This window comes from Salvia splendens, chromosome 13, assembly GCF_004379255.2.
Source record: "Salvia splendens isolate huo1 chromosome 13, SspV2, whole genome shotgun sequence".
Classification (NCBI taxonomy): domain Eukaryota; kingdom Viridiplantae; phylum Streptophyta; class Magnoliopsida; order Lamiales; family Lamiaceae; genus Salvia; species Salvia splendens.
Window position 1 is genome coordinate 3430493 of NC_056044.1, and position 12135 is coordinate 3442627.

The 12135-nt window shown below is 40.4% G+C and overlaps 1 pseudogene; it reads left to right on the forward strand.

The window, feature by feature from the left end:
* The first annotated feature begins 684 nt into the window (after positions 1-684).
* Positions 685-10096, forward strand: LOC121760352 (annotated as a pseudogene).
* The last annotated feature ends 2039 nt before the right edge of the window (positions 10097-12135 follow it).

Genomic DNA, 12135 nt, shown 5'->3' on the forward strand with positions numbered 1-12135 from the left:
TTAATCGAATTCGGGTCTGTTGGGCTGCGAACCCTCAGGCTAGTGTACACGAGATCGGGAGCCATCTGAGAGCAAGTTGGCCGGTCTAGTTGACCTGGGGTGTGGCCACGCCCCTTGTCACCCGTTGGATCAGATAGTGTACGATGGTGGGAATAAGGGTGGCAATATCTGAAAATGACTGCGCAGTCGAATTTATGAAATATGTTTTAGTGTACTTGGGTTATTTTCTTTACACTTAAAACCCCAAGGTTACACTGTTATGGCATGACAAACTATGATTTTGGCGTGTGTCCACTGAGTGCAATAAGTACTTAGCCCTGCATGTTGTTTTCTTAATGTGCAGGTTGAGCGACGATGGGGATGACGGATGTTGAGCAATTAAAGTCAAAATTGTGTTTTTACTTTGCCTTTTGGATGGTGTCGTGTCGTCATACCCGGCATTATCTATCTCTTGGTCTTTTCCGCTGCTTTGTAATCTGATACAATGTTTTCATTTAAACTCTGTTTACTTTAACTTTAGAAATGTCGCTACAGTACATTGTTTTGAAGTGAACTTCCTCTAATTAAACGTTTTCGGGTCAAGTATTCTTGTTCTCCCCTTTCTTCCCCGCTTCTTTATTCCTCCCCTAGTCGCGGTCCACCGTACTTCCTATCCTTAGGAAATGCGGGCGTGACATTTCCGCTATGACGGAGCGCCGCCGACTACTCCTCCGGAATTTCCTCTCGCCAGAAATCTGCAAGGTTCCTCCACCAACGCCTCTATCTCTATTTATCAATCTCACCTGATGGAAAAACAATGTTGTGATTGTAGGAATTGGAGTTCATACACAAAAGCTGTTGCACAATTGGATACACAGACCCAATTTCTTCTCCACCACTCTCTCTCATCTTATCGCCACCAACTCTCTCCACCTCATCGTGCCCTTCGTCCCCATCCGAGGCACGCTCATTATTAAATTCATCTCTTATTTTATTAGTACTTCTTCAATTAGCTAAAAAAAGAACTTCTGTTTGTTATTTGTAGAGAGACTGAAGGAGAGAGTGGAGGAATATTTTGGATGTGAGTACGAATTGTTTGTGGAGTTCACTGGACTCATTAGGTATATTCATTATGATATGATGAACACTTCTCCATGCTAATCAATCCTCCAATCTCACGTGGTCTCTAAAATTAGGGTTTTTTTGTCACGTTTGAGAATATTTGCTTATACTAACATATAGCTGACTCTATCTATTTAATGATCCGGTTGTGATAAATAGGATATAAAGTAGTTGTATTTAGCTATTGGGAGATTGGTTTGATCTTTATGCCATTTACATGTCAGCTGGTGCAAGGGAGCTAGCATTGGATGGCACAGTGATGACAACAGAGATCATCTCAAACAAAGGGATTTCTCGGTGCCTCCACTTCCATGTGTTTCTGATACGTCTATAACCATTCCACCACAGGACAGAGATGAAGACCTTACACAGCCACCAACGGAGACGACCGAGCTGGAAGCCAACATGAAGAACCAGAGGCCTCGTCGTGCAATCAAGCCGCCAGAACGCTATCAGGATTATGTTTGACGATAGAAGTTGTTATTAGTCATATTTCTATATAAGTATTATGTTTTATTTTCTTTATGTAAGTTGTAATAGGATAGAGCGTCGAGCATATATTTATAAGCTCCTTTCCGGGTTTTCTATGTGGTTCTTTCCCGGATCGCAAAAGAGAGTCGAACCACCCTAGGGTCCTTAGTATAAATAGAGACTTGACTTGTTTACTGAAGGGGAATATATATAAAATAACAAGCTCTATTTCAGTTTTCTTTGTTTTCTCTCATTGAAAAGTTTACAAACACAAGAGTGTTCGACGGATTTCGAGTCTGCAAAGCTCCCTCTTCCCATTTTTTTGTCAGAATCCAGCCGCTGATCTCTGATAAGGACGTTTTCCTTATCATTTTGGTGCTTTCATTGATTCTTATGTCTCAGCCAAATTCAGGAGTTGGCCGCATCGAACAGGTGGGAATGCCACAACCACCGGAAACAGGGCGTCCCCCACCAGTTTCTTCATTTGAAGAAGGTCAATCTTCAGCCTCTAACGCTGTCACGATGAACACAATTCTCTCCACTATTCGACAATTAGAAGCTCGAATGGATAACACCGATCGTCGCATCGAGATCAATCGTCCGTTGGCATTGCCCGATCCTGATCCACCTTACGGATTAGCGCGGTTCAGACATTCCGATCAGTGGCCTTTACCAGACAATGCTTCAGTTTCTGGGTTTCCACAACCTTACGGTTTTTCAAGTAACCGGCATCCTATACGCTCAACTGCCCACTCAGATATGATTCCAAACCGTTTTTCTAACATCAATACTGACTCCCACACTCAACCGCCACTACCATACTCCACCAGTAACCGCCCACATCCCAGTTACGGTGGAAATCATCCTCACTCTGGGTGGAATTCAACTACTACTCTTCCACAATCTACACCAGGTTCTCTTCGCCATCATACTAGTTGGGATTTGCCGGATCTGAACCCCTCGTTTGGACCACCTCTTTATGACCAGCCTTCGGGATGCCAACCATCTTGTTGGGATCTGCCACCCATTCGACCACAGAATATACAGGGATTTGATTTCACACCTCGTGTCCGAATGGATCCACCGCGTTTTGACGGTTCCGATGCAACAAACTGGATAGCACGCGTTCAATATTATTTTGATCATGTGCAGATGCCCGATGTGCAACGACTACATTACGTGGTCATGATGTTCGACCCTCCGGCTGCTGACTGGATATTTAACTATCGTGCTAACAATATGTTTGTTACCTGGCATGATTTTTTAGAGGACGTTCGTCAACGTTTTGATCCCCATTGCTATGAGAGTTATATTGGCCTTCTATCCAAACTTTGCCAGACGGGAAGTGTTGTCGAATACCAAGCGACATTTGAGAAATTATTGAATAGGATTTCTGGTGTACCAGAGTCAACCCTATTGCCAACTTATATAGCTGGCTTAAAGCAACCGACTCAACGACAAGTAAAGTTGCATCGTCCTCCTACACTTGCTTCGGCTTTTGCATTGGCACAGGAATTATCAGCCTGCAATGACGATCGGTTGACACATTCTTCTGGTTTTCAACGTCGACCATGGCAATCTAGAGATTCGCGTTTCAATACTGGATCATCATCTACTCAAGGTCCTCCACAGTCTGCCGGACTTCATCAAGGCAAATCGGGGTATTCACCAAAATTGGGTTCGGATCATTCTAAATTGTCTGTCATTCGTCTGTCACGTGAAGAGAAGGCGGATAGATCCAAAAAAGGCCTTTGTTGGTATTGTGATGAACGATGGGCTCCCGGTCATTCGTGCAAACGCAATTTTTTGGCTTATATGGGAACAGATGATGATATTCAAGAAATAGACCCACCTACAGATGTGGATCAAGATGAGGTTGACTTGATCACAGACGATATTTCTCACGTCCATTCCATCGACGGCCTGGTACGGTCTAAATCCATTAGTCTCATTGGCGACATCAGAAGTACTACGGTACGGGTGTTAGTCGATACAGGAAGCTCTCATGACTTTATACACCCTCGGATTGCCGAACAACTCAGTCTTCCTTTAACATCCATTTCACCATTTCGAGTGTACGTTGGAAATGGGGCTTCACTTCTCTGTTCCCACGTCACTCGCGTGACTGAGTTGAAGATACAGGATGTTCTTTTTCTTGTTGACTTGTATATTTTGCCTATCCACGGACCGGATATTATATTGGGCATGACTTGGTTGGAATCATTGGGACGGGTCACTCATGACTATGTAAAACGCACTATGGAATTTCTTAGAGGAGATGTTCATATATGATTAAAGGCAGACTATCCGAGACCGCGTCGGATCTCTCTCAATCCAATGTCCGCGATTTTCAGCCAGCCATATGACTATGATATTTATGAGCTATTCTCATTGACCGAAGACACCACGTCGTCGCAGAGCAACACCGATATCTGTTTTCCAACTGATCTGCCTGCTTTAATCAGAAATGTTTTGCAGTCTCATTGTGAAGTCTTTCAGTTACCTGCAGGCTTACCACCACCTCGACAATTTGACCACCGTATACATCTCCTACCCAACACGAAACCGGTCAATGTCCGTCCGTACAGATATCCGTACTTTCAAAAGAATGAGATCGAGCATCAAGTGAAACAAATGTTGGATCAAGGTATTATTCGCCATAGTCAGAGCTCGTTTTCATCTCCTGTCCTTTTGGTTCGCAAGAAAGATGGCACTTTTAGATTCTGTGTTGACTACAGAGCTCTAAACACAGCCACCGTTCCGGATCATTTCCCCATTCCTACCGCCGATGAATTATTTGATGAGTTAGGGGCGGCACGTTTTTTCACAGAGCTAGATCTTCGATCAGGGTACCACCAAATCCGGATGCATCACAACGACGTTTTCAAGACGGCCTTTCGTATTCACGAGGGTCATTATGAGTTCTTGGTGATGCCGTTTGGCTTGACAAATGCGCCTTCAACGTTCCAAGCAACAATGAATATTATTTTCAACCAATTCTTGCGGAAATCTGTGATTGCCTTTTTTTGACGACATCCTTGTTTATAGTGCAACTTTGGAGGAGCACGCTTTCCATCTTTCGGAGGTTTTATCAATTTTGGCTTTACATAAATTCTTCGTAAAACTCTCAAAATGTTCCTTCTGCAGCAACTCCGTTGATTATTTAGGACATCTTATTATGAATGGTGTGCTCAAAGCAGATCCTAAGAAGATTGAGTCAATGTCAGCTTGGCCGACGCCAAAAAATATTAAGCAGCTGCGTGGATTTCTCGGTCTTACAGGTTATTATCGTCGTTTTATCCGACATTATGCTATGATTGCAGCACCACTCACTGAGCTGCTTAAAAAAGATGCATTTCGTTGGTCTACATCAACCGAGGATAGCTTCATTGCTTTGAAATTTGCAATGACAACAGCACCCGTTCTCCATCTACCAGACTTTAACAAGCCCTTCTACTTAGAGACAGATGCATCGGACGTCGGTATCGGGGCTGTTTTACTTCAGGACGAGCATCCATTGGCATTTTATAGCAAGAAATTGGGCCTACGTCGTAGAAGTGCTTCTACCTATCACAAAGAATTGTATGCCATTGTTGAAGCGGTGCAAAAATGGAGACAATACCTATTGGGACGAGAGTTTGTAATACGCAGTGATCAGAAGAGTTTAAAGGAACTCCTACAGCAGGTAGTCCAGACTCCTGACCAACATTTTTATATTCGAAAATTGATGGGTTTTAAATTTCGAATCGAGTATAAACAGGGCTCCACCAATAGAGCAGCAGACGCTCTTTCTCGTGTTGAAATGCTTGAAACAGAAACTGCATCATTATTCACAGCCTTGGCTCATCCATTACCTGCTATTTTTGACAAGCTTCGACGTGAGACAACAAGTTCTCCAAAACTGAAACAGATAGTAGCTTCAATCAGTGATGGCACAGCTCCTTCTCATTTATCTTATTGTGATGGTCTTATCTATTATAATCGTCGAGTTTATGTGGATGCCTCGTCCCCGTCACGGCTAGACCTCTTGCATGAGCATCACTCCACGCTCACAGCTGGTCACCCAGGGGTAGAGCGTACGTTTCGTCGTTTGGCCATGTCATTCTTTTGGCCGAAGATGCGCAAAGATGTAGAAAAATTTGTGGCAACTTGCGTTGACTGCCAAACAACTAAATATTCTACCCAAAAGCCCGCAGGACTACTTCAGCCGCTACCTATTCCTTCTAAGGTTTGGGAAGATGTTTCGATGGACTTCATAACTGGTCTTCCTCCGTCGAGAGGTTATACTACAATCATGGTAGTCGTTGATCGACTTACTAAGTACGCGCACTTCGCTCCTCTACCTACACGTTTTGATGCTATGCGTGTCGCGCTCCTTTTTGTTGATACCGTAGTCAAGCACAACGGTTTTCCAAAAACTTTGGTCTCCAATCGTGACACCGTCTTTTTGAATGCTGTTTGGGTGAATATGTTAAATTTGAGTGGCACAAAATTGCATTTTACCACAGCATATCATCCACAGTCAGACGGTCAGACAGAGGTCCGGAATAGGGGTCTCGAACAATACTTGAGAGTATTTACAGCGGACAAACCGTCGAAATGGGCGAACTTACTTCCTTGGGCTGAGTTAGCCCTCAATTGTTTTTATCATGAGGGATTGGGGACTTCTCCATTTCATGCTTTGTATGGCCGCGAGCCACCGGCCTTGATCGCTGCTCCTCCGTCGCGTACAACGCCCCCTGCTGTCGCCGATTTGATACGTCAGCGCAGGAGTCTTTTAGTTGATCTCCGTCGGAATCTGGAAGGAGCTCAGCAGCGTATGCGTTCTCACGCTAATAGCCATCGTCGTGATGTCTAATTTGAGATAGGAGATTTGGTTTTATTGAAGTTGCAGCAATACCGTCAACATTCTGTGGCACGCCCTTTATCAGCTAAGTTGGCTCGAAGATATTATGGTCCTTTCAAGGTACTTGAACGCATCGGACCTGTTGCTTACCGTTTGGAATTACCTCCTGGTGCTCGCATACATGACGTTTTCCATGTGAGTTTGCTGCGGAAATTCGTCCAAGGACAACCAGGTCCATCTGCTGTAGATCTTCCCTTGGAATTCATTGCAAATCTGCCGGTTTCAAAGCCTATTCAGATCCTGGGGAGTCGTATTGTACTGCATGATGACCTGCCGGTCGATCAAGTTTTAGTCCGCTGGTCCGGCGATGAACAACCGACACCTACTTGAGAACCACTTCAAGAGATCTCAAGGCGTTTTCCTTCATTGCTCCTTGAGGACAAGGACGTTCCCAACGGGGGAGGAGTTGATACGTCTATAACCATTCCACCACAGGACAGAGATGAAGACCTTACACAGCCACCAACGGAGACGACCGAGCTGGAAGCCAACATGAAGAACCAGAGGCCTCGTCGTGCAATCAAGCCGCCAGAACGCTATCAGGATTATGTTCGACGATAGAAGTTGTTATTAGTCATATTTCTATATAAGTATTCTGTTTTATTTTCTTTATGTAAGTTGTAATAGGATAGAGCGTCGAGCATATATTTATAAGCTCCTTTCCGGGTTTTCTATGTGGTTCTTTCCCGGATCGCAAAAGAGAGTCGAACCACCCTAGGGTCCTTAGTATAAATAGAGACTTGACTTGTTTACTAAGGGGAATATATATAAAATAACAAGCTCTATTTCAGTTTTCTTTGTTTTCTCTCATTGAAAAGTTTACAAACACAAGAGTGTTCGGCGGATTTTGAGTCTGCGAAGCTCCCTCTTCCCATTTTTTTGTCAGAATCCAGCCGCTGATCTCTGATATGGACGTTTTCCTTATCAGTTTCATGGCTTTATGTTTCACTTTAACATTTCTTCTGCCTGGATATTCTTTATTTTGACAGTTTAGTTATACAGAGCTGCTGAAAGAGTATATCTGTTGACTTTGAAAATATGAAAAAATTGCATTTCGGATTGAAAACATGAAAGTGCATGTATCTTATCATTATTGACATGTTATTCATCACAATCATTCATTTAGTGCTGATATGTATTCCTCATGCTGCGATATTTAGCTGGACTTCTGAATGTCTCGAGAAATGCTTAAGATATAATTTTTCATTTTCATGCTATTGTCTTTCTGGAGGTGAAAATGTCAGAAAGTGTCATGGAGTATTGGTAGATTTGGAAAAGTAGTATGTCCAAAAACTTTCACAGAAGGAGCAGTTGGGTAAATGGAGTAATATTACTATTTTTTAGCAGTTACAGTTTAATGGATATATAGTTAATGATACTGTAATGCAAATTGCCATTATCAACAGAGTTTCTTCTGATGCATCCGTGCTCCATCCTTGATGTTTATCTTCATGTTTTGAATACATTTCTTTACCATTATGAATGAGTCATGACTGTCACATTTTCTAAGGCAATTTGATGATTCCTTGCTTGCTTTATTTTCTATTCTTGTTTGTGGTTTCAACATAAGAATGGATTTATGTAATCTACAGTTCTTTTGAAGATAAATAAGCTTCAATCACATGTCCAAGTTGGATTTTGTATACTTCTTCTGCATATCTTTTTGTAGTTTGTTTTGGGACCTTTTCTTGTTCTGTAAGCTGCTGTGGCATGTGGTTCCATCAAAATGGCTTAAACATGTAAAATGGACTTCCATTTGCTACTGTTATTACAAGCATTTAAGTCACACTTTAGAATATGCTTTCGCACCAACTGAGTCTATAATTGTTGCTTTGTTGTATGTGCTCTAGAAGTTCAGCTCAGGGTAACCCCAGGGTCCTATGGAAATTTCAGCTGGTTTTGTCTCCCTTCAAATAATTATCACCGTTTAGCGCCTGGTGAATGTTATTCATGATAATATTTTCTATCTGCTTGCATGCTGTTTGCTATTTGAATGATTACGAGGTGGATTTCTTTGGAGGTCTGTTTCACTTCCAGGATGGGGAACCCTCTACTATTGCATCTATGGCTGGGGTATGCGATTTCTTAATGTATATTAATAGGCATAATATCATTATTTCAATCCTGTTCTGCATTTTTTGGTAGGTTATATTTCTCAGCCTTTGTTTGTTTAAAAACATGTCTCCGCTGCAGTATGTTCACACACTTATACGTGCAACATATATTAGTATTCTTATTGGCATACTATTCAAGATAGTCTTGCCCAAAATTCTTAAGCATTTTGTGATGACATTTTTTCTATCTTGTCCAAGAATTCTTATACATTGTCAAATAACTTGGTATTTTCAACTAATGAGGTTGCATTGTTAATAGGACGTTGTAATCTACACCGCAGATGAAAGAAATACTCACTCTGTTAGTGAGGTAGCTTCTCTATTTACTTCACTCTTTGCTCTCTGAATAATCTAATTTCTAATAAAAGCACTAGTTTACAGAATTGTTGTTCTTGTACTAGAAATTTAGGTTTTTTGCTGCTACTAAATTACCCAACATTTGGGGTTCTGTACTTTTTGAGTTCATTTTAATCTTTGTTTTCTGTAAATGATCATTTCAACAGATTAGTGAAGGAGAAAGAATTACCCTTGCTTTGTGGTTTAGTCGAGATGCCTCTCATGATGAGGATGCTAATCTCCTGAAATCTCTTTCCAACTGCTCGCTAAGCAGTCCCGTGGAGTCTATTGCATCTTGTTTTCCTGTGCTAGCATCAACTAATATGTACTGGTTTCCTCCCGAAGAAGCTTCAAGGTTCCAGAGAGGATTCAACATATGCTCTGCGAGATTATGTACTCTTGGATTCGATGTTTGTTTCTCCGACAACTCTGTCAAAGAATGCCAATTCACTTCAAGAGATTCATGTTCCATTAATCTGAAAGTATTGGAAGAGCCTTTGTATTTGACATGTGGAGATGCATTATTAACATGGGAATTCGTCAACATATTGCATGCCCTTCAGGTATCTCTTCCTGCTCTATCATGTTCAAAACTTCACAAACTGAGAAATGTGATTGCTGTAAAATTATAAACATATACTAACTGTTTTTGTTGAAGTTTAACAATTTTGTCATTCCATGAAATCCATTTTCTTTGTTTTATGCATCAACTCCTGAATTAATCACTCTTAAGTTTTAACCAAGCATAGCTAGTTGTAGATTGACTGAATCATAAGCGTCATGACATATTTCTCGTTAGAGCTTTGTTTCTGAATGTGAATCAAACTTTTATTGTGTTGTAAAACAGGTGGTGCAGTTTTACTATTGGAAGGCATCAGAGTTCGACACAGATGAATCTACCGATACAGTGTCAGTACCTCTATCTGAATTGCAGCGACAGAAGATTACTCGTTTGAGAGCCGTGCTTGTGAAGGATCTTCAGCTCGCAGAAACACTAATTGGACGAATCAACTTGCAGAAGCCACTCAAGGAGAGGTTCAGGTCCAGGTTTTCTGATGTAGTTTGTATGTGGGAAGCTTATACCTTAAAGCTGCACAATGAACTTGTTATGAGCTTACCATATTGGGTAGCAAATCATTTTATTTTCTCTGCAGCCAATTATGATTGAAATTTCACTTTTATCAGCAGTTTTCAATATTTGTTTTACATTTGGAAAAATGACACTACTTAAAAGTTCATCAACTTCAAATAGTCCAAATGGATTCCTTATCTGTGACATCAATAACATGATTACAATTTCAGATCATTCATTTGATGTGCATTTTGCTGATATATTAATGTCTAAGATTAAAATTAAGTAAAAAAATGTGAATATAGATTTATTAAATTAGATTCTACATGAACATTTTCAATTGCACAAAGTATGTTACAAATAAAAAGAATTAAGTTTAATTTTTTTTTTCCAAATGAAGTTTGAATATCTCAATTTACTTGTGTCTGCCGTGGGTCGTTGTTGTAATAAACCCATCGAAGATGATACGATTTCACGATCTCTTATTCTCTTTGTTTTCCTCCAGCGTATGTGTTGGGGGATAAAATGATGGGCCTGGGCCACCGATTTCCTTTAAATCAATAAATGTATTTTATAAATATTGGGCTAATCAAAACAATGGGCTGAATGATGGGCCACCGACTTCGTTAAAATCAATAAATACCCCATAATATATCAAGCATTTCAAAACCGTCAGATTATGCTCCTATGTCATTTTCTGAAATCACATATTTATCCTTTTATTTATTAATAACTAAGTGATTAAGATATTTAGTAAATACAAAAATATTTTATTGTGTTTAGCAATTGATCATCATCGTCACTTGCGAAATGGAGTAACATATCAATAATCTCTGAGATTATCAACTGATCATTTTTACAATTGAACAATAAAAACTAAATTCTTTAGATAAATTTTCAATTCGATCTGTTTTTGTTGGCTAAACAAAAGGTGCGTCGATTAAAAAATTAAATCTTAGAAATCTCGGATACTTTCAAATCAATTTGACAATTCAATCTGGAACAATCTTTAGATAAACCAAACTCCTCTATGCAGGGACGGAACCAGAACTTGAAATGAGCCGGTGCTGAAATGTAACAATAAGTACGGTAGGAAGCGCGATGCTCCTAGAATCTCCAGAAGCGGCTTGCTTGCCTTTTCTCGTGGTACGAAGTGGTGTATCTAGGATTTTTGATTTGTGAATTCTAAGAAAATATTAGTATACACAAGTATACTAATATCTTCATATATTAGAGTGTATCTTGATATCCTACGAGTTCGCAAATTGAGTTGTTAAAATATTACTTTGACATAAATATGGCCTCCAACCATCTGTGATTACTTATCCTACTTTGACTCGTTTCAAATGTTAAAAATATAAATTCAAAATGGTACTTCCTTCGTCCGCCATTAGAAGTTCATGAGTCTTAGTTCACTTTTACTATAAATAAGTACTAGTAAACATCATTTTTCACTAATGGTGGACGGAAGGAATAGAAAAAGTTAGTAGATAATGAATCGTTTTATATATTAATTTTATAATAAAATATGAATGTACCGTGGGTTTATCAGTAAATTAATATGTATTGGCATAAGGATCGTAATTAAATATGAGACAAACAATTATTTTTATTAGTAGTAATTGATTCTTTAAACAATTTTAGAGATAGGAGAAGTAGTAATATATTGTTAAACTAATAATCACGCTAAATAAGAAATGAAATTAGCAACGGTTGTTAATCGCATAAATCAATAAGAGCATCTCCAATAACCGGCGTCACCACCGCGACGCCGATTTTTCGCCGACGCCGGTTTGACGCTGAACCATTGGAACCGGCGTCGGCGAAATCGGCGTCAAAATCGGCGTCGCCATGCCGATTCCCGCGCTGACGCCGGTTCCGACGCCGATCCTCACGGGCGCCATTGTGCGTCCCGGATCGGCGCCAAACCGGCGTCGGATTAAAATTTTTTTTTTTCGAAAACACTATATATACGCGCGTTGAACCTCATTTTCATTCGCACCACTTGTTTTAACGAGTATTCTCTCTACCTTACTTTCTGTTTAAGATCAATTTAAGAAATGAGTAATGCCGGTGGTAGTGGTGGGGATGCGGATGAGTACGAGCGTATGATGAACGAAGAGCTAGATGTCTAT